Source organism: Podarcis tiliguerta (genome assembly GCF_965153285.1).
Source record: "Podarcis tiliguerta genome assembly, chromosome: 2".
In the NCBI taxonomy this organism is placed as follows: Eukaryota; Metazoa; Chordata; class Lepidosauria; order Squamata; family Lacertidae; genus Podarcis; species Podarcis tiliguerta.
The window spans coordinates 73,253,612-73,272,452 of NC_139535.1; the positions used below are offsets into that span (position 1 = coordinate 73,253,612).

The 18,841-nt window shown below is 45.5% G+C and overlaps 1 protein-coding gene and 1 long non-coding RNA gene across 2 annotated transcripts in view; both read left to right on the forward strand.

Annotated features, from left to right (window-relative positions):
- The window catches only part of AFAP1L1 (actin filament associated protein 1 like 1), a 71,529-nt gene that overhangs the window by 4,831 nt on the left and 47,857 nt on the right, over positions 1-18,841 (forward strand). The window lies entirely within an intron of this gene.
- On the forward strand, positions 688-7,336 carry LOC310673120. Its single transcript, XR_014508872.1, has 2 exons — positions 688-1,927; positions 2,021-7,336. It is a non-coding gene; the product is annotated as an uncharacterized lncRNA (long non-coding RNA).

Genomic DNA, 18,841 nt, shown 5'->3' on the forward strand with positions numbered 1-18,841 from the left:
CCTCGGGGGGGGGGGACAGTTGAAGGGGCACATGTGGAGTAAAGCAAACTGCTCCCAAGCAAACCGTTACAAATTGTAGCACCTTAAACTTGGTGCAATAACAAATCAGCAACCAGTTCAGATCTTCTGAGCAGAAGTGTTATATGCTGACAGGGTCTCACAATCCTGGAGCTAGGAGAATAACTGAAGAGTGCAGCTGAGCATTCTCGATTTCTTAATGATTCTCCGAAAGAAAGAAGGGAAAGAAAAGGCTCCAGGACTGTGCTCTTCAGAGTGAGCAGGAAGACTCTCATCCTGCTTCCCTACACTTGCCTGCACACCACCTTAACCTCCCAAGTGATGGTTGTCAACAGAACCATCTGCCCAGTGGGGGTGGGCAGAGGATTGGCTGAGTTTTTTGCCAGTAGCCCAAATGTGATAATCTCAGCTAAAATGCCTTTATTGTCTCCTAGACCTTTGAGTTCCAGAGTGCAGACATGTAGCCTGTGATGCGGTTTATAAAAAATCTATTGTCTTAATACTTTTCAGACTATGCTGTCCCATCTTGTCTGACAGCTATTTAAATATTTACAGGACAGGAAAAGGGATTCCATACTCTTACCAGAACCCACAAATCTATTGTTCAAAATGGCTGGGGGTGGGTGGGATAGCTGTTAACTCAAATTCAGATTTATTTATTTCTGGGTCATTATCCCTTCAGTCCTGAGAGATATTCCCCTCCCTCTAAAATATCACAGCTTTTGCTGTCTGTGTACTTAATAGTATCTCCCATTTCCATAGAAGCCAGTTGGCATCACTGTGGATGAATGAGCTAAGCATTTGAAACAAGCAGACCTCGCCTTTGAAAGTCATGCATTAAGAAGAATAGATTGTGGCATATTTTAACAGTACATCCTGATGATAAGTCACTGTGGGTGGTTATACAACTAAGTTTAATTTAGAGTAGATCTGTTAAAATTAATGGACCTCACTTAGCCATAGTCATTAGTTTCTGCAGAATGCTGTTGGGCCCTCCAGACTGGTGGGGATATTTATGTATGTGTGTATTCTGCAACATGTCGTTGATGCGATGATAGCAGATTTATACTGAGCCATTCCACTTTATTAGTTGTTCTCCAGTGCACCCCAAGGTTAGCACATTGTCATCCACAGGAGCACTCTTTGCTATAGCTATAGCACAACAAAAATGGGGGGGGGGACACAACATTTGTGGTATGAAAAGTTACAGGATTTTAGCAGGAAACTATGGGAAATGCACCAATTGGAAGGAAATTATCTGCCTGAAACTTTTGCAGGCGCACACGGTATTGAAAGCACAATTATGTATAACTGTCCAGATACCATCATGAGCACAAAACATCATGAATGCACAATAAAAAGTACAACTAGAGCAGCCCATTGTCTTTTACTTGCCTTCAAACAGCCCAAGGTTCCGCCACCCCCTAAAAACCCTTCTGTGCCCAGACTTTCATATATATTTTTATTTGATGTTGACAAAGAAGTTGGGGCCCACATATTTTGGGTGGCCTTGGCATCTGGCCAACATGTTGTGGTCACCATTAGTCTTGTCCCTCCCCTGAGTCCTCTAGTGTGCACAGAGGATGTGGGGAAAAGGGAGAGTCATGTCTGTGATGCCTCCAAACTGCAGAACAGAATTAAGTTGGTGATGAGACTCTTTCTGTTGCCTAAGCTGTAGGCATGGCATGAGAAGTGAAGTTCCATCTGGGGAGCTATGGTGGGAGTGAGCTATTTCCTTCATGCCCTGCTTGTGGGCTTCTCAAGAGGCATGTGGCTGGCCACTGGGAAGCAGAATGCAGGACTAGATGGACCTTGGATTTGATCCTGCTGGATTTCTCTTGCAGTCTTACCTGTCCATCGATCTTTTTATAAGTTCTGAGTGCATCCAAAGTGCAACAGAAAGTCAGAGGTGGGGGAAGGGGTTGAATGACGGCTACAGTGAGTGCATTTGCGGATCCTTGCTGAGAATGATTGGACGTGAATATTGATCCTTCCATTACAGTCCTGGTTCTGCTAGCCAGCTGTCGCTCACTTCCTGAGCATACTCATAGATTGTAGCAGAGTGGAGACAACTACCCACTCCAGTTTATATGAGTTGAAAGGACAGACCAGGGGTGTAGCTAGCTGCTCCGGCACCCAGAGCGGCGGGGGCAGAGCAATCTGAGCACGGGGACACTGCAAGGGGGCACCGCAGCGATCCGCCCAAAGTGGTGGCTCGGTGTGGTACGCTGCCCTTGGAGTCTGCCTGGCAGACACAAGCCCCACACTACCGTTTTGGGCAGTGCGGGGCCCCGAGCCACTGTGTCACCATGTCACTCCCAGGAGAGAGATGTGGTTCGGGCACACTGCAAGCCAGGCCCCATGGTAAGTGCCGACCCCCATGGTGTGCCATTTTGTAACCCCCTCAAGGATGGCACCCAGGGCGGACCGCACCCCTGCACCCCCTTCCTATGCCCCTGGGTCAGCCCCAAGCATGTGACTAACAAGACCATAGGTTATGGGAAATCTTCTCTGGTGCAGTGGTGCATTTGGAGTCCTTGGCTGCTTAAACACCCAACATGTTAGGAAAGAGGGTGACCTGTTTAACATCAAAGCCAGGGCTAGTGTGGCTACTCTGGCCTACATTATTCCCAGATTCCTTGCTGGTGCTTGCAAGCTGATTCCAAAGCTTGGCTACCTGTCACTTTAGTTTTGGTACGCAGCCCTTGTGTGTGAGATGTCTAAGGACCAAAGGGATGAGATCCATGACTAGCCATCTTGATGCAGAGAGTGAAGAGGTAACTCGTCCTCCCTCACCACTATTTCCTCAACCTAATTTCTCCCGCAAGGTCTGTGAGTTACAGTAGAGAACACGCTGTGTCTTATCAATGTGCCCTCTGATTCCCATGGGTGCCTGTGATGGAATCCACAGTGTGGTCAAGTGCTGTACAACAACAGACTTGTAAAAGTTGTATTCCTGTCCACAGCACCCTTTGCTTGTACAGTCAGGCTCTTTAGTATTTCAGTTGTTTTTAAAAATATATTGCATACAAATTTTCTTCCTGTTACAAAGTCCCGTGTGTATGTTTTAACCCAAGAGCCAAGCGACATAACACGGGGAACTCTTCAGTTCCTTGTGTGTGATCACTTCAGACCAGTATGCAGCCTGTGGGCCTGCCTTGCCACGGAGAAAGGGTGACATTGGATTGGGTGGGCGGAATCCTGAATCATTCTTGATCTTCTGCCTAAAATCCACTTTGGGAATTCCACCCTCTCCTAAAACGCAGCCAAATTCAAGGGTGTGTGTTGTGAAAGAGGGTTGGGGATGGGATCACCGCACCCCCAGCTGCTACAGAGAGCAGCCCTCCCCTGCATTGCTGCAATTCTATCTCTTGGCAACTGAGTCACTGCAATGGAAGGAGAATCAACGCAGGGGCAGCTCTTTCTAATACGTGGCAAAGAAGGAGAAGGCAGCCTTGCTTCTGAATGTCAGCTGCTGGAAACTGCAGGAGGGGAGACCGCACTTGTGCTTGGGTCCTCCTTGCATCAGCCACTATGAGAACAGGATCCTGGGCTACTAGACTGGCCTGATCCAGCATGCTCTTGTTTTGAGAAGGAACTGAGACCGTTTCCCCGATCTCTGTTTTACCCTATTGTAGGGTTTGGGGTTTTGAGTAAAGGTGCTCACCCAGGTCCTGTGGAGGAAGGTGAGCATTAAATGGAGACCAGATTCATCAAAGTGTTTGCTTCCCTCCAGCCTCGCATCCTCGTGGATGGGCTACCCCTTGCACAGCCCTGTTTGCATTTAATTCATTCATTGTTACACTTGTATCTCTCCTTTCCTCCAGGGAGTTCAGAGTGGTGGGCTCTTAATCTCCCCATTTCATTCTCACAACAACCCTGTGGGGCAGGTTGGGCTGAGAGACTGTGTCTGGACCAAGTTCACCCAGTAAGCTTCATGGCTGAGTGGGGATTTGAACTCTCATCTCCCAAGCCCTACCTAGTCCAACCACTGCAGCACACGGCATCTCTACTGCCTAGACCAAGCCTGGGGATTTTGTGGCCCTCTAGTTGTTGCTGTTCCCGTCGCCCCTGATCACTGGCTATGCCGGCAGGATCTGATGGGGATTGTAGTCCAGCAAAATGTGGACAGTCACAGGTTCCTCATGTTTGGCACAGACCCTTGATTCTGTGACGCCCTTCATTAAAGACCTGCCAGAGAATTCCCATTCAGCTTTTGCCTCTGATACTGCAGACTTCAGGGCATCCAAAAATTCATCACCACTGTGCAGATGGTGCACATCACCACGATTCTGCCCCTCCTCTGCCTTTTGCATTCTTCCACCAACGCTTAAGCACGGGGCCTGCATGGTGCAAATTATAGTCATTTATACGTGAGAGCAATTTATCTTTGCTATCAGCTGTGCTTAGATAGGAACAAAGGAAATATGGAAATAAGCCCAGACATAATTGAAAAGCCAATGTCAAGATATAGGCAGAGGAGGGAGGGAACTTGAGGGCTGCTCAAGCATTGCTTTCTGATTATTGTTGTAGCTGCTCCCTTGTCAAACAGACCAGCCGCCACTTGAGCTTCCAGTAGCTTGACTTTTTAGCAGTGGAAATCGCTGAATTGAAACCAGTCAGCAAAGCTCCAGCCAGGGCCCCCTTTCCATTTCCACATTCAGGCCATTAGTGACTGATTCATTCTCCCTCAGGAGGCTGCGCAATCTAGTAGGGGGAAATGGAATTGATCTCTAGAGCCTGTGTAACTTGGAAACAACAGTTTCCAGAGGGGACGTGTGGTTTGATGGCAGGGTGCCAGGTGCATTTTGCACCTAAAGAGTCTAGATTTGCAAGCATTTCATTTTTAAAAAAAATATAATTTTTATTAAATTTTCTGTTTTACAATTTAGAATATTCATTTAAACAGCCTTAAAATATCAAAAACTTCCCTTCTTTCTATGGTTCAATTTGCATAACATAAATCCCTGCATATGGTACCAATATTTTTATTATAAACAACAAATTAAACATGTATCAACTGTTTCTGATAAAAAAATGTGATATCGACAATGTGTCTCTTATGTGAATTGTGTATTAGTTCATGCTTATCAAAATAATAAATAAAAAGTGTTGCCGACACCCCCCCCCAATGGCTACTAGACATTCTGTTTTGGCACCCAGGTCCCAGGAGCCATTTGGCTCCTAGCTTTTCTATCCCAGTTTCTAACACAGCTTGATGGACTTGACTGTTGCCCATCTGCAGTAGGTGACGGGGGCAGAATTTCTTGTTCATCTCCTGATAACACAGATAAAACAGGATTGCTCAGCTGGATAGAGCATGGTGCTGATAGCACCAAGGCTGTAGGCTTGATCCCCATATGGAACAGCTGCATATTCCTGCATTGCAGGGGGGCTGGACTAGATGATCCTCAGGGCCTCTTCCAGCTTTACAATTATATGATTGGCTTACTGAACAGCTACAATGGGCCCTTTTGGCAACCAAAAATGTATCTTGAATGGGCTTCTCGCATGTTGTGTTCAATGATGAGTGCCAGGCATAAAACTCCAAGGAAATATGCTGAATGACAATGTGCCAGGAATATCTAGATTTCTGCAGCTGACGTCCCAGATGTGTTTTGCCCTTCACTTTAATAGATCTGGGACTGATCCTATGAACTGTTGCATGTGCACTGTTGCAACTGGAGCAAAAATGGCATGGTTGCTAACCACGCCTTTGGGCTAGCGCTGGGACTCAACCCTTTCTGGATGGTACTGCAATATTCTTACATGGTCTTGTATCATCAGAAGCACCATAATTGAAGAACTGGACTGATTGCATCCCTCTTAAGGCTCAGCTAGCTAGCTAGCCTGCCCGCCCACCACCACTGAGCTCCCTCCTTAGAGGAGAAAGTGGGCACGAAAATGGTCCACAATGGGATATGCAGGGCAGGTACTCAACCAAAGTCAGTGTTTCTAGGGCACTAGATTTCCATCCAGGGAAAATTCCTATAACCTTGTTCAACAGATCTGCACACAAGTTTCCAGTGTTACTGCTTGTGGAGAGGTTAGAAGCTAATCTCCCTAGCAAAGGACGGGCTGTATTGACAGGAAGTGCCGTCACAACCTGTGGCCTTGGTGCTGCACCTGAATATCCAGCAGTGGGTGGAAATGGAAGGGTTGGACTTGGCTTAAGATAGAGAGACTGTGTGTGTGCTCTTGTCCTGTTCTCACTCAGCTGAGCCTGGGATTATCAAACGGAGTACAACTGAGGGACTTGAGCACTCCTTCTCTTTGCATACTCCACCACCATATGGTGAGACAGGGGGAAGTCTCTAGTTACTACACAGCTGTTGCAGCCATCCAGGCTTCTGTGTGGAGAGCCTCTCTTAACAGATCACATTACAATGAGCCAGCAGAGCCAAGGGGGTAGCCATAGGGCAGCTCACACCCTTTTTCCAAGTTGCTGTGACAGAAGGGCTATGTGGAACGTGTGGTCTCTGTGTGGGATGCCCTGTGCTGCTCAGTCATATATAGCAGAAAAGAAAGATAAGGAGGCTTCCGACTCCTGGTAGTAATCTGTGCAATGGAAAAGGCAAGGATCTTGAAGTGGTGGCATTGTCCTAACTTGAAATACTATGTCAAAATAAGTTTCCAAAATTATTCCTTCTGGGATTTGGGGGGAAATGGAGGTTTGGGGGGCAGAGAATGAACAGAAGTCACTTCTGACTTCAGAAAGTTTGTGAGTGTGTTTTAATTGGGGCAAGTGGAAAGAGTAATCCTCAGGCAGATGCTCCCTAAAACTATGGAATAAAGGACGTGTTTTGAAGAGGGGTTCTTGAATTTTGGCTGGCCTGGATATCCAGCCACTACAGTCATACCTCGGGATGAATACGCTTCAGCTTAAATATTTTCGGGTTGTGCTCTGCAGCGACCCAGAAGTAACGGAGCACATTACTTCCGGGTTTTGCCGTTTGCGCATGCGCAGATGCTCAAAATGGCATCACGCACATGTGCAGAAGCGGTGACACACGCAGACGCGTCTTACGTTCGCTTCAGGATGTGAACAGGGCTCCAGAATGGATCCCGTTCACATCCAGAGGTACCACTGTATTTGAGGTTGGAGACTGCGTTGTCCTGAGTCTTCTGTCACACGCAGAAGGGACTTAGGAAGCTACCTTATATTGAGTCAGACCATGAGCTAAAAGAGGCATTGATGCCTTCCACCAATAGAAATCTTAATAACCCCCCACAACTCTTGACATTGCCCAGATAACTTCAAACCCATTTTCACAGCATGAGAACCAGAAACCAACTTTTTTAAAAAGAAGAAAAGAAAGATGGGGTACTATTACTATCTCCTGTGAGTCTCCTATACTGTTATGCTCAGATTCTGGGTGTATATGTATACATTGCTTCCTGCCCCAACAAAAGCATTTAGTTTCTGCTGAGCACTTCATTCCAGTTTTTCCACTATCTCAGTATCTTCTGAGTGGCCTTCATATCAGCCTGTGTTGCCACAAAAGAGTTCTGTTTTCTTTAACCTTTTGAAACCTAAGCAATCTCCCCACATTCCTTGGGCTTCATTTACTGGGGGGGGGGGGAGAGAATCTAAATGTAAACATGATTCAGCTCTGCATGCTTTTTGATCATAGGCTCTTCTACAGTGGTTAAAACCATGCAGATGTTTAATCCATGCGCACATGCTGTCAAACTTGCCTTTGCTTCTGAGTTGGGGGTGTCTGGACTTCATTGTACTTTTTGTTGAAGTCTCCTGCATCAAAAGCAGTCAAAATGGATTGCTTCAGCGATTTCTCCTAGTGTTGACTGTACACTTCCACACCTGTTTTCATAGCCATGAGAGCTAGAACCTGGGGCATGATCCAGTCAAAATGAAGCACTTTATAAAGTGGTCAGTTTCCACAGTTAGGCATGTACAGCTGAAATCATTTGAACTTTCAGTGGAATCCTATGCATGCCCAATCAGAAGTGGGCCCGAATAAATTCAGCAGGAGTTACTCACAAGTAAGTGACTACAGTGGTACCTTGGTTCTCGAACTTAATCCGTTCAACTCCTGAAACCATTCGAAAACCATGGTGCGGCTTCTGATTGGCTGCAGGAGCTTCCTGCACTCAAGCAGAAGCTGCATGGGACGTTCAGGTTTGTGGCGTTCGGGAGTTGATTTGTTTGACAGGTAAGCCATTCGAGAACCAAGGTACCACTGTATATGTTTGCAGCCCATACTGTAGCAGTACTGGAGAGTCATAGGATAAGACTGCTAGAATGCAGCAAGTCAGTATAATTAGCCAAAGACTGCACAAGTCAAACCTCTGATCCAGGTTTCTGGTGGTACTGGATAACATTTAAGAGACCAATTCGGCAACAGCATTTTGGGGGTGGGGGAGGGAGCAGGCTGAACTAAAGTAATCCTGATGAGCTGGGTGGAGCTCTTCTTTTAGATGCTCTGAGGAAGCATCAGCCGGAGCAGGATTTCCTGGTATTGCATCCAGGTTCTTGCAGTTCCTCTAGCGGAAAGATGTTTCACTCGTGTCTTGGGAAGCTGTTGGAGAGCTTTCTAGCTCTTGCTAACTCTGGGAAGCTGTGGCTCTCTGGCTCTTGCTGTGCCCTTCTCTTTGAAGAGGGCAGCAATGCTTCAAAGCTGGGGGGCTACTGAAATGGCCATGGCACCAACTACATCATGTGCTCTTTGTGTGCAGGATTTTTTCTGGCAGAAATACCTAGCATTTGGGATCCAAAGAGCAGAAGGACTTTAGCTGTTGTTTTTCCCCTTGTTGAGGTCCCAGTCTGCATCCCGCCCCCCATGCCTGCAATTTGCATGGATTTAAACATCTCCTATGGGAGATTCTCTCTTCTTGCCCCTTGCATTGCAAATTGCAGGTGCAGGGGGTTCAGCTGGGACCACAGGAGGAAGCAAAGGGTTCAAGTCCCTGCCACTTCCTTTCTTCCCGTGTCGTGGTCCCACTGTTCACCAGGACATTTCATCGCCTTATGGTGAGGGTGGTGCAAAAAGTCCCAGCCCCTCCTCTCTAGCTTGGTGCTCTGGAGGGAGCAGGGATCATCCAGTGCTGAGCTTCAGCGATGGGGAAATGCCTTGCCCTTTCTCCAGTCGTGAGGTAGAGCAGAAGATTAGGGCTGGCTATTTTGGTGCTGGGACACTGATGTGCTTGGAGCATCTTAGATGACTGACATCAAAACAAGTCCCTGCTGCCCTTCCCCAGCTTCAGAACCTTGGAGCTGTGGAGAGGAGCAGAGGATTGTGGTCAAGTCCTGAAGAGACAATTAGCTGGAAGGACCATTGCAGAGAATGGCCCTTATTTCAGAATAAACATGCATATCAATTGCATAGAGAGAGGCCAGGTCCTCATGATCAAGGCCTGCCAAGAATCTGTGGCTACTGGCCACCATAACAGCTATGTTCTACCTCCATGGTCAGAGACATCATGCTTCCAAATAAAATACCAGTTGCTACAAAATGCAGGAGAGTGTTCTTGTGCTCAGGTCCTGCTTCCCAGGCTTCCCATGGGCATCTGGTTGGTCGCTATGAGCACAGGATGCTGGGTTAGATGGGCCACTGGCCTGATCCTGCAGGTTCCTCTTATGTTCTGTGGCCCCCTGTTCCTTGGTATCTCACCTAGGATTCTGCATCATCTGCAGACCTGGATCATGGCTCCCAGGCCCAGAGTCCTTGGCTCTGTCTCAGCTGGTGGAAAAAATAATGGAAGAACATATGAAATGATGTACTCGCCAGCCAATCAACCCCATTTTGGGAGGCATAAAATATTACCCGTACTGAAGGCTGCCTCAGTTTCTCTTTCTCACTTGGAGGGGGAATCATGATCCTTCCCAGAAAGGGTCTCAAAACTGTCTCCTCCTTCTGTCTTTTTTGGGGGGGGGAGGGGGCGGGATTGCATCTTCATTCGACCATTCCTGTTTAGCTTGTCTGTCGATATAAATGCCTCTCCTGTCTGATGGCCACAGTTTCCCGGAGGCTCTTCGAAGGCCCTTTCCCCCCTTGTCTGTGGGTTTTATTCATAAGCTATTTACACTGTCCCATTTCCCAAAACCAATCTCAGTTCGGGAAAGAGAGAGTGCCCAAGAGCAGGAAATGCCATTCCCTTGGGCTTGTGGGGGGAACTTCAGCTGGGGGAGCTTGAAAACAACACCACAGAGGGGGAGATTGCATTCCCCCCTTCCATCAGGGGTCTGTCCTTCCGCGCTGGCTTCTCCTTCAGCTCTGGTCCACTGAGCGGCTCTGGGCTTTGCTCTCCAACCTCCCCTGGGCACTCCTATCTTTGTGTCTCAATCTCCTGTATCTCTGGGCAGGGCAGGGCGCCAAAGCCCTGCAAAACCTGCTGCTTTTCTCTACTCCACAGTGATTGTTTTGAAGAGGCCCACACCAGATCTTGGCTTTGAAAAGCAAGTTTATTCTAGATTGTGAGTAATATTAACATTCTCTCCTTTGGTCTTAAAAGTTTGTTTTCATACATTACTCAGCAGGTCTGGCAGTTTCTTTAAAAGGACATGTTGGCCCTCTCTTCTGCAAGCCCCTTGATGCTCCCTTTGTTATGCAGAATGTCATGGCATGTGCCAGAAAAGAGCTTGCCTGCTGTAATATACTCATAGATTCCTATCTAAATCACCCGGGTTCTGCTGACATCAAGAATACACTGCTGGTGTGGCTTGATAACATTTTATCTCAAAGCAGCTGTAGGCCCTCCCTCCTTCCCCACCCCCCACATATACCTTCAATACAGGGCCATCCCACCTCTGAGACCAAGTGGGCTGCAAGAGTACTTCAATCCAGAACCCAGAGGCCACACATTGAATTAAATTTCCATGTCACCTGTGTGTACATATGTACATAGTTTGTGTATTACTAAAGCAGCCTGCTTTCTGTCTGTATAGATAGCAATCCTTGCTGCCCCCTGGAAAACTCCCTGATTTAGGAAGCCCCACGTATCTATGTGCCATGTCTCATTTCCAAATTTATCTTCCTAGTGGTCACAGCAAATAATTCAGCAGCCCACCCAACATTCCATTCCTCTCCTTTGTGCCTTGGCTGGCTGTGTGTTGGAGACAGGGAAGAATCTGAGTTAACTGTGTAAAAATATTTGCTAACCCAGAACAAAGGGAGTGAGGAAAATACAACTGGTTACCCACCTCTCCCTTGCCAATGAATGGAAAGTGCTACAGTGAGTTGAAATGGGCTGTGCGGCAGACTCTAGCAAAGGAAGGCTGAAGTATTCAGCAATTCTCCTTCTGTGGCAAGGGGTAGTGAACTCACAAGACTTGTAAATTTGATGTCTTTGGGAATGCATAGCCATTACTTCATATTATCAGTGATGATATTTGGAACACAGAAGCGATGCCAGTCCTTGCCTGGAGAGTTTACAGGTTGTTGTTTTTTAAGGATAAAAGGAGGATTGGATGTGAATTCGATGAAGCATATTGAGCCTTCCCTACTGAATGCTCAACCTGTAATCTTCGTGGTGGGAGATGATGGTTTAGAGAAGACATTACAGGCTTTGAGGAAAGGATAGAAAATGGAATAAGGGAATAGGGGTGGTGGTGGGCTGCTCAGGTGTAACATGACAGGCAAATGCAATGAAAACAATGGGAAACATGAGCTTCTGGACCCTTTTATGATGCTGAGACCTCAACCAGGCCTGATTAAATTGCTTAATCTATCAACCTTTCACACAGCCCATTATTAGTATAAGTACACAACAGGCATCTTACATAGTGTGGCATGTTTTAATTTGCCCCTGCCCCCCACAATACCTAGTTCAAAAGCCCTGGGGCTGTTAGTATGCTAAACAGCTGGAAAGCTTTCAGTTCTATTTGCTCCTTCTTTCTGGTTAGCCGACCACAAAAATGTTTTCAGAGATTCTTTTAAGCAACCCAATAATATTTTCTTTCCCTGTTGCTTCCTCATTATTGCAGTTCAAGGCTTCTTTCATAGAACGCAGCACTGAAGCAACAATTAAAACCATTAAAACAGTCAATGATAAGTGGTTGCCACTGATATCCAGCTGTGTGGCTTGGTGGTGTGAATCTAACTAATTTTGTATACATCTCACTGCTGGGGGTAGGGTTGTGTCCTCCTGGGTAAATGTTTTGTTTAAATAACCAGATGGATCCCTTGTGTCGGATTTTGTGAACACTCTTTTATGTGGCATCCGTTGCACATTAGGATAATTATATGTAAAAAGTTGCAGACTGATCCCCGGTGCTGAAGAAACAGGCCATGTTACCTAGCTGCCCATATCCAGGTATGTTAATTGTTGCTGAATTCATACAGTGTTGTTGTTTTTCAAACTGCTTTTCAAAGCATATTAGAACTTGTCTAATTAAAAACATGATTTACTAAGAACATATAGTTGTCATTTGTTTACTTTCAGCTCCTGTCCTTGCCTTCCTTTGTATCTTCACATTATCAAAGCTTAGATTATATGCTTTTCTCTCATTCATTCATTCATTCATTCATGTGTCACTCAGTAAAGCACCGCTGATGACATCAGTGTGTACTGCAGGGATGGTGAACCGGTGACCCTTCAGATATTGTTAAGACATTATATTGTAATGAATAATGCAAACATATTTATATCATGACTTACGGTATGGATCAATCCTCCTGCATAATGATCTTCTTCTTCTTCTTCTTCTTCTTCTTCTTCTTCTTCTTCTTCCTTAGTGATCACTCATAGCCAAGTAAGATTGTCTTCCATGAACACAGAAGTGTCCATAGGTGACTGTGGAAGCCAATTCTGGATCCACACAGTGGAGATATAGGTTTCCGGGTGGGAGCTGATCATGGTGAGGGTTTGCCAAATGAGCCTTCCTCTGAGCCTTTCAAAGTCCATGACACGTTTGGTAAAGGCTGTTCTCCACTTGGAGCACTCGCAGGCCAGTGTTTCCCAATTGTCAGTGTTTATATTACATTTTTAAAGATTTGCCTTGAGAGAGTCTTTAAACCTCTTTTGTTTACCACCAGCATTATGCTTTCCATTTTTAAGTTCGGAATAGAGTACAGTGGTACCTCGGGTTACATACGCTTCAGGTTACAGACGCTTCAGGTTACAGACTCCGCTAACCCAGAAATAGTGCTTCAGGTTAAGAACTTTGCTTCAGGATGAGAACAGAAATCGTGCTCCGGCGGCGCAGTGGCAGCAGGAGGTCCCATTAGCTAAAGTGGTGCTTCAGGTTAAGAACAGTTTCAGGCTAAGAACGGACCTCCGGAACGAATTAAGTACTTAACCCGAGGTACCACTGTACTTGCTTTGGAAGATGATAATCAGGCATCCCATCAACATGGCCAGTCCAACGAAGTTGATGTTGAAGAATCATTGCTTCGACACTGGTGATCTTTGCTTCTTCCAGTACACTGACATTAGTTCGCCTGTCTTCCCAAGTGATATGAAATTTTTTGGGGGGGACATTGTTGATGGAATCTTTCGAGGAGCTGGAGATGGTGTTTATAAGCAGTCCATGTTTCACACGTGTACAGTACGATTGGTAGTACAATGGCTTTGTAAACAAGCATTTTGGTTTCCCTGAAAATGTCCTAGTCCTCAAACACTCTGCATTTCGATCAGGAGAAAGCTGCATTTGCAGAGCTCAGGCGATGCTGGATTTTGGCATCAATGTCAGCCCTTGTGGAAAGATAACTGCCCAGGTAGGAAAGTGAACATTTCCCAATGTTATACCAAGAACTTCCAAGAAGTCCTCAATGGCAGAACAGACGGAAGATAACAAGCGGTATGTTACAATGGCTGTGAAGGTGGGTGAAGGCTGCAGCAGATAAGAATCTACGGTCGTTGTGATAATCTTGCCATCGGTATAGAGCCTCACTGCGAAGATTATGGGTTGGTCAGCATGCACTGATATCCACACATAAAACAAATTCATGCACAGGCATCTTCCAAAAACCCATCCCAAACCCGCATAATGATATGGGGCATAGTTGATAATAGATAATCTTCAGTGGCGACTTTAGCAGCTCTTTTCTAACTTGGAAGGAGTAAAATCAATAAAAAAGGGAAAAATAATAAGCTGCATCTGTTTTGATGTTTCAAAACATGTTTTTCACCATTCAACAGAACTAACTTTTATTATCCCAGAATGCTGTAACCATTGCAACACAGTCTTCAAAAGAAGCTATTATCTTGATGTTGCAGTTTATACACAGGAACTGAAGCAGGGTTTACAATTTTTTGCTATAAATCTATTCTGTCTAGTTGGGCTCTGCCACATGCTTTCATATTCACCAATTATCCCTAGCTTCCCAGATGGTCCTTGTTTTAAGATGCCACAGTGTTCCTGTTCCATCTTTTACTGTACTGAGATTTTTCTTGCGGGGGGGAGAGAGTATCTTGCTAGACTATATTCCCTATTCATGTCTTTAGTACCTGTAGATACTGAACACCCAGCCTAGCCTCATTCATTCGAGTGAAGCCAACACAAATGTGCTAGCCAGACACACAAACCCAGCACGCAATAGTCTTCTTTCAGACGGATGCCAATGTGAGCGCAGGTGTATGTGTGTAAGGGCCCCTCCATGGGAATGGGAACGCTGCGCCATCAGGGAGAGTCCCAGCTGTGCACATATGGTTCCCTTCAGACTGATGCAGATCACTTGCTACCTGGGGTGTGTGATCAGTATCCGGGGGTGGGGTTAGCCTGCACATTCTTGAGACCCCCTTTGCCCCTTCAGGACCCATGGGTACTGAATGCATGCCTGTGCACTTGGGCTCAGTGCCATGTTGTTGGGGCCTCCAGAATTACCTCTGAGTAGGGGAAATGCATCTCTGCTCCAGCACACACGTGTGTGAATGTACACAACGATGCACATGAACACAAAAATGCCGGTGACCTGCTTCTCTTCCTTCTTTCCATCCACCCACCCCCTGAACTTTCTGTCCCTGCAGCAAATGTTGCTAAATATGTTTGAGTAGCGGCTATTATCTAATAAATCCAGCCAGATCCACTGTGATATTAAACAGTTTTAATGTGTGTGTCAAAGAGAAAAGGTTATGGTCCGTTTACTACTAACACACCCTTCTCCGGAATCTGCTGCTGGACCAACTTCCTTATGAAATCAGCGAATGTTATCTTGTGAAGTAAGTGAATGTTATGTGCAGTGAACAGAAATGTCTAATGGCTGGGCCGGTAATGGAGGTGCTGGGGAGTTAGGAGAACAATCCTTGGTGTGAGAACAGGGGTGTTACAAGCCTGCAGGTGCCCCCTCCCATTTTTCATCTGTGAATGCTTTGGGAATGGGGTGCAAAAAAGAGCAACTTAAGGACCGAGATGAGTGTGTATGTGTAGGATATATATTTCCTTGCATATTCCATCGTTCTCCATATGGCACGTGCCTAACAGCAGTAGTAAAAAGTGCAATGCAAGTAATAATAATAAAAATCACAAACATGTGACCGCAGGTTTTGGCTTCCCCACCTTGCCTCCATGTACATGGTCTGCTTTTAAGACTTGTTCTCCTTCCCTGCTTCCTTTTTGCATTGGAGAAACATGCTAAAGCAGCAAAGCTGAGGGTTGTAAGGTGGTGGAGAATTGGTGGCTTCTGCTCTCTTCCCCTGCACACTCCCAATGTATAAGAAGAACCCCTTCCCACTCCAGCTTTAGAGCCAAAGTTGTGAGCCCATGTTGTTTAATATACATGCACACTTCTGGTTTTGACCAAAAACAACATGGCGTGAAGTTCCACTGGGCTAAATAGGATTTACTTCACTGTAAATACAGTATGTTTAGTGTTGCCCCTTTAAAGGGTAATTTTTAAGCCAGGCATGGTGAACCCATGGGTCTCCAAATGTTGTTGGGCTCTGACTCCCATCAGCATGTCCAGCATGGCCCATGTTCAGGGATGATGAGATTTGGAGTCCAACAGCCTCTAGAGGGCCACAGGTTCCCCATCCCTGGGGAATAAACATCACCCTAGCCATAGGCAGCTGTTTACCCATGAGCAGCTTCTAAACAGCTGGGCAACCAACCATGAGCACTGATCGCTCAGTTTCTGGCCATGGGCTCAGTACATGATGGACATGTGTGGAGCTGTAGCTCAGTGGCAAAGCATCTGCTCTTCAGGCAGAAGGCCCTTGGTTGAATCCCCAGCACACCAGGTAGGGCTGGGTATGTTCCCTGCTTGAAACTCTGGATAGCTACTGACAGTCCATGTCAACAGTACTGAGCTAGATGGACTAATGATCTGAACTCACTGAAGGGCAGATTCTTATATTTCCATGACATCCTATGGTAGCATTTAAAGGACCCATATTCTGAGTGGTAGAGCTGTACACCCACCCTCCCACATTTACGGCTGATCTCACTTCTATTAGCTTTTAAAATCTATTGGCTTTGTTTTTGTGTTGAGCAGTTGGGCCAAACATGCTGCTAAGCATTTGGTTCCTTGATTGAGCTTTCCTGTACAATGTTGTTGGCAATTAAATGCTGCTTTTATCTAGCAATCGCAGTTCATGCATGCCCCACAGCCAGACCTCAGTTCCTTTCCAAGCTTATTTATCTAAGCCTTGCAAAATCCGAACTGGTAGACCAAATCGGAGCTCCTTGCACCTTCGCCAGTAAGAAATGTGTAGAATGGAATTTACCAACGGAACAGAATAACAAAGACTTAAAAAGGGCTCATGTTTTACCGCAGAACACTTGGAAATGTGATATCCAAGAATGCAAATAGAAGCACATCTAGTCTGGTTTTCTTGGCTTTATTTTTATCATCCTCATGGATATGGGGACATCACAAAAATGAACTTCATTTTTTTTCTCCTAAATTTTGGCAGGGACACCGTTTAAATTTCCCTGGGAGACAAGTTTGTGCACATAGGACATCAGTATCCTATATTCCAGTGGAGGATGTGCAGCAGAACATTGAATAATATCCAGCAAAGTTTACTTCCAGTGTTCACTGCTTTGATCAATACAATACCTTTAAAGCACCTGACACAAACCCAAAAGAATCCTGCAAACTTCAGTTTTGTCCACTCACAGTTAAAAATCCAAGTCCCTTTAACAAATCACAGTTTCCAGGATTCTTGGGAGGGGCATCATGTGCTTTAAAGGTATGGTATGTGTGCAGTTTAACTCTTCCTTTCCAAATAATAATCATAATCAGTCACACTTGCTGAAAGCTAGGGTTCTACAGATTGATCAGAGCAGCAAACACTGGAGGCAACCTTGACTGGATATTATCCAGAGTTCTGCTGAACTCTGTATACTTTAAATGTGTGTGTGCAGCCTTACTATTTGACCTCCTAGCCAGTTAGTGGAGCTGCAGCTCAGTGAAGAAGTGCATACAGTCGTACCTTGGATCCAGAACTCCTTGGTACTCCGATGTTTTGGCTCCCAAACGCCCCAAATCTGGAAGTGAGTGTTCCAGTTTGTGAACGGTCTTTGGAACTTGAACATCTGGTGGGGCTTCCGTGGCTTCAGATTGGCTGCAGGAGGTTCCCGCAGCCAATCAGAAGCCGTGCTTTGGTTTCTGAACATTTTGGAAGTTGAACAGATTTCCAGAATGGAATCCATTTGACTTCTGAGGTACCACTGTGCTTTGCATGCAAAAATCCCAGGTTCAACCGCCATCATTTCCAGGTGGGTCTGAGAGAGAAGACTCTTTGCTGGAATCCTGGAGAGAGGCTGACATTGTAGTGACAAAACTGAGCTGGATGGGCCATTGAATTGATCTGAGGTAGCTTCCTGTGTTTTAGTTCATTGGTACTTCTTTATGGTTTGCATATATTTCCCATATTCAGACAATGTGTTGTGTAATAGTGGAGTTAGCACCAGTAGGACCTTTCCCTGTCTTAAAAACAAGATAGTTGCTTCTTCGGGGGAATTTCCTGTTGTAAACTTTAAAGTTTTCACATAATCCTGCTATTTTCCTCTTTCCCTCGCTAGAGCACACAATTCCTCCATTTTTTTCTAATATTTGCATTGAATTAACTCTGTGCTAAAGCATAAATAATAAAAAAGATTAAAGGTAGATAAATATGTGCTTAACATTGAGAAGTACACCAAATATTGTATTGGTCACAGTGAGTTGGAGCCAAGTAGACAGTATTAGCCTATGCTTAGGTTTTGACTCAATGCAGTAAGCCCCAATACAGTAGCACCTCAGGTTAAGTACTTAATTCGTTTCGGAGGTCCGTACTTAACCTGAAACTGTTCTTAACCTGAAGCACCACTTTAGCTAATGGGGCCTCCTGCTGCTGCTGTGCCGCCGGAGCACGATTTCTGTTCTCATCCTGAAGCAAAATTCTTAACCCGAGGTACTATTTCTGGGTTAACGGAGTCTGTAACCTGAAGCGCATGTAACCTGAAACATATGTAACCTGAGGTACCACTGTAATGCTTTGTGCTGCATAAGACATATGATGCATTTACTTCAAATCTTTGCACAGGCTCTTGCCTAATTCTTTGAGGAAATTCAAAGAACTGGCGTTTTCCTTGTATACTTGAGAATATGTTCATTCAGAAGTTTATTTCTAGTTTCAGCTCCCTCCCCACCCCACCCCCAACAACTTTTAAAACAACCTGTTATTGTATCCTCAAAATGAGCAATTCCGTGCACAGAATGTGAAACGTCAAATTAGGCGCATCTACAAAGCAGCCAGAGAGCAAACAAACAAAGATCAGAAATAGCAATGTCTGTAAAAACACTCTGTCTCTGTTTATATGATTTGGTAGCACTGTCATTGTATGCAGGAGGCAATTAGGGAGAGGCTGGTCTCTCCCTTCTCTTGGCCTTCAGCCTTAAGTGAGGAAAATTAAGACCCATGTTGGGGTTCTTCCCCG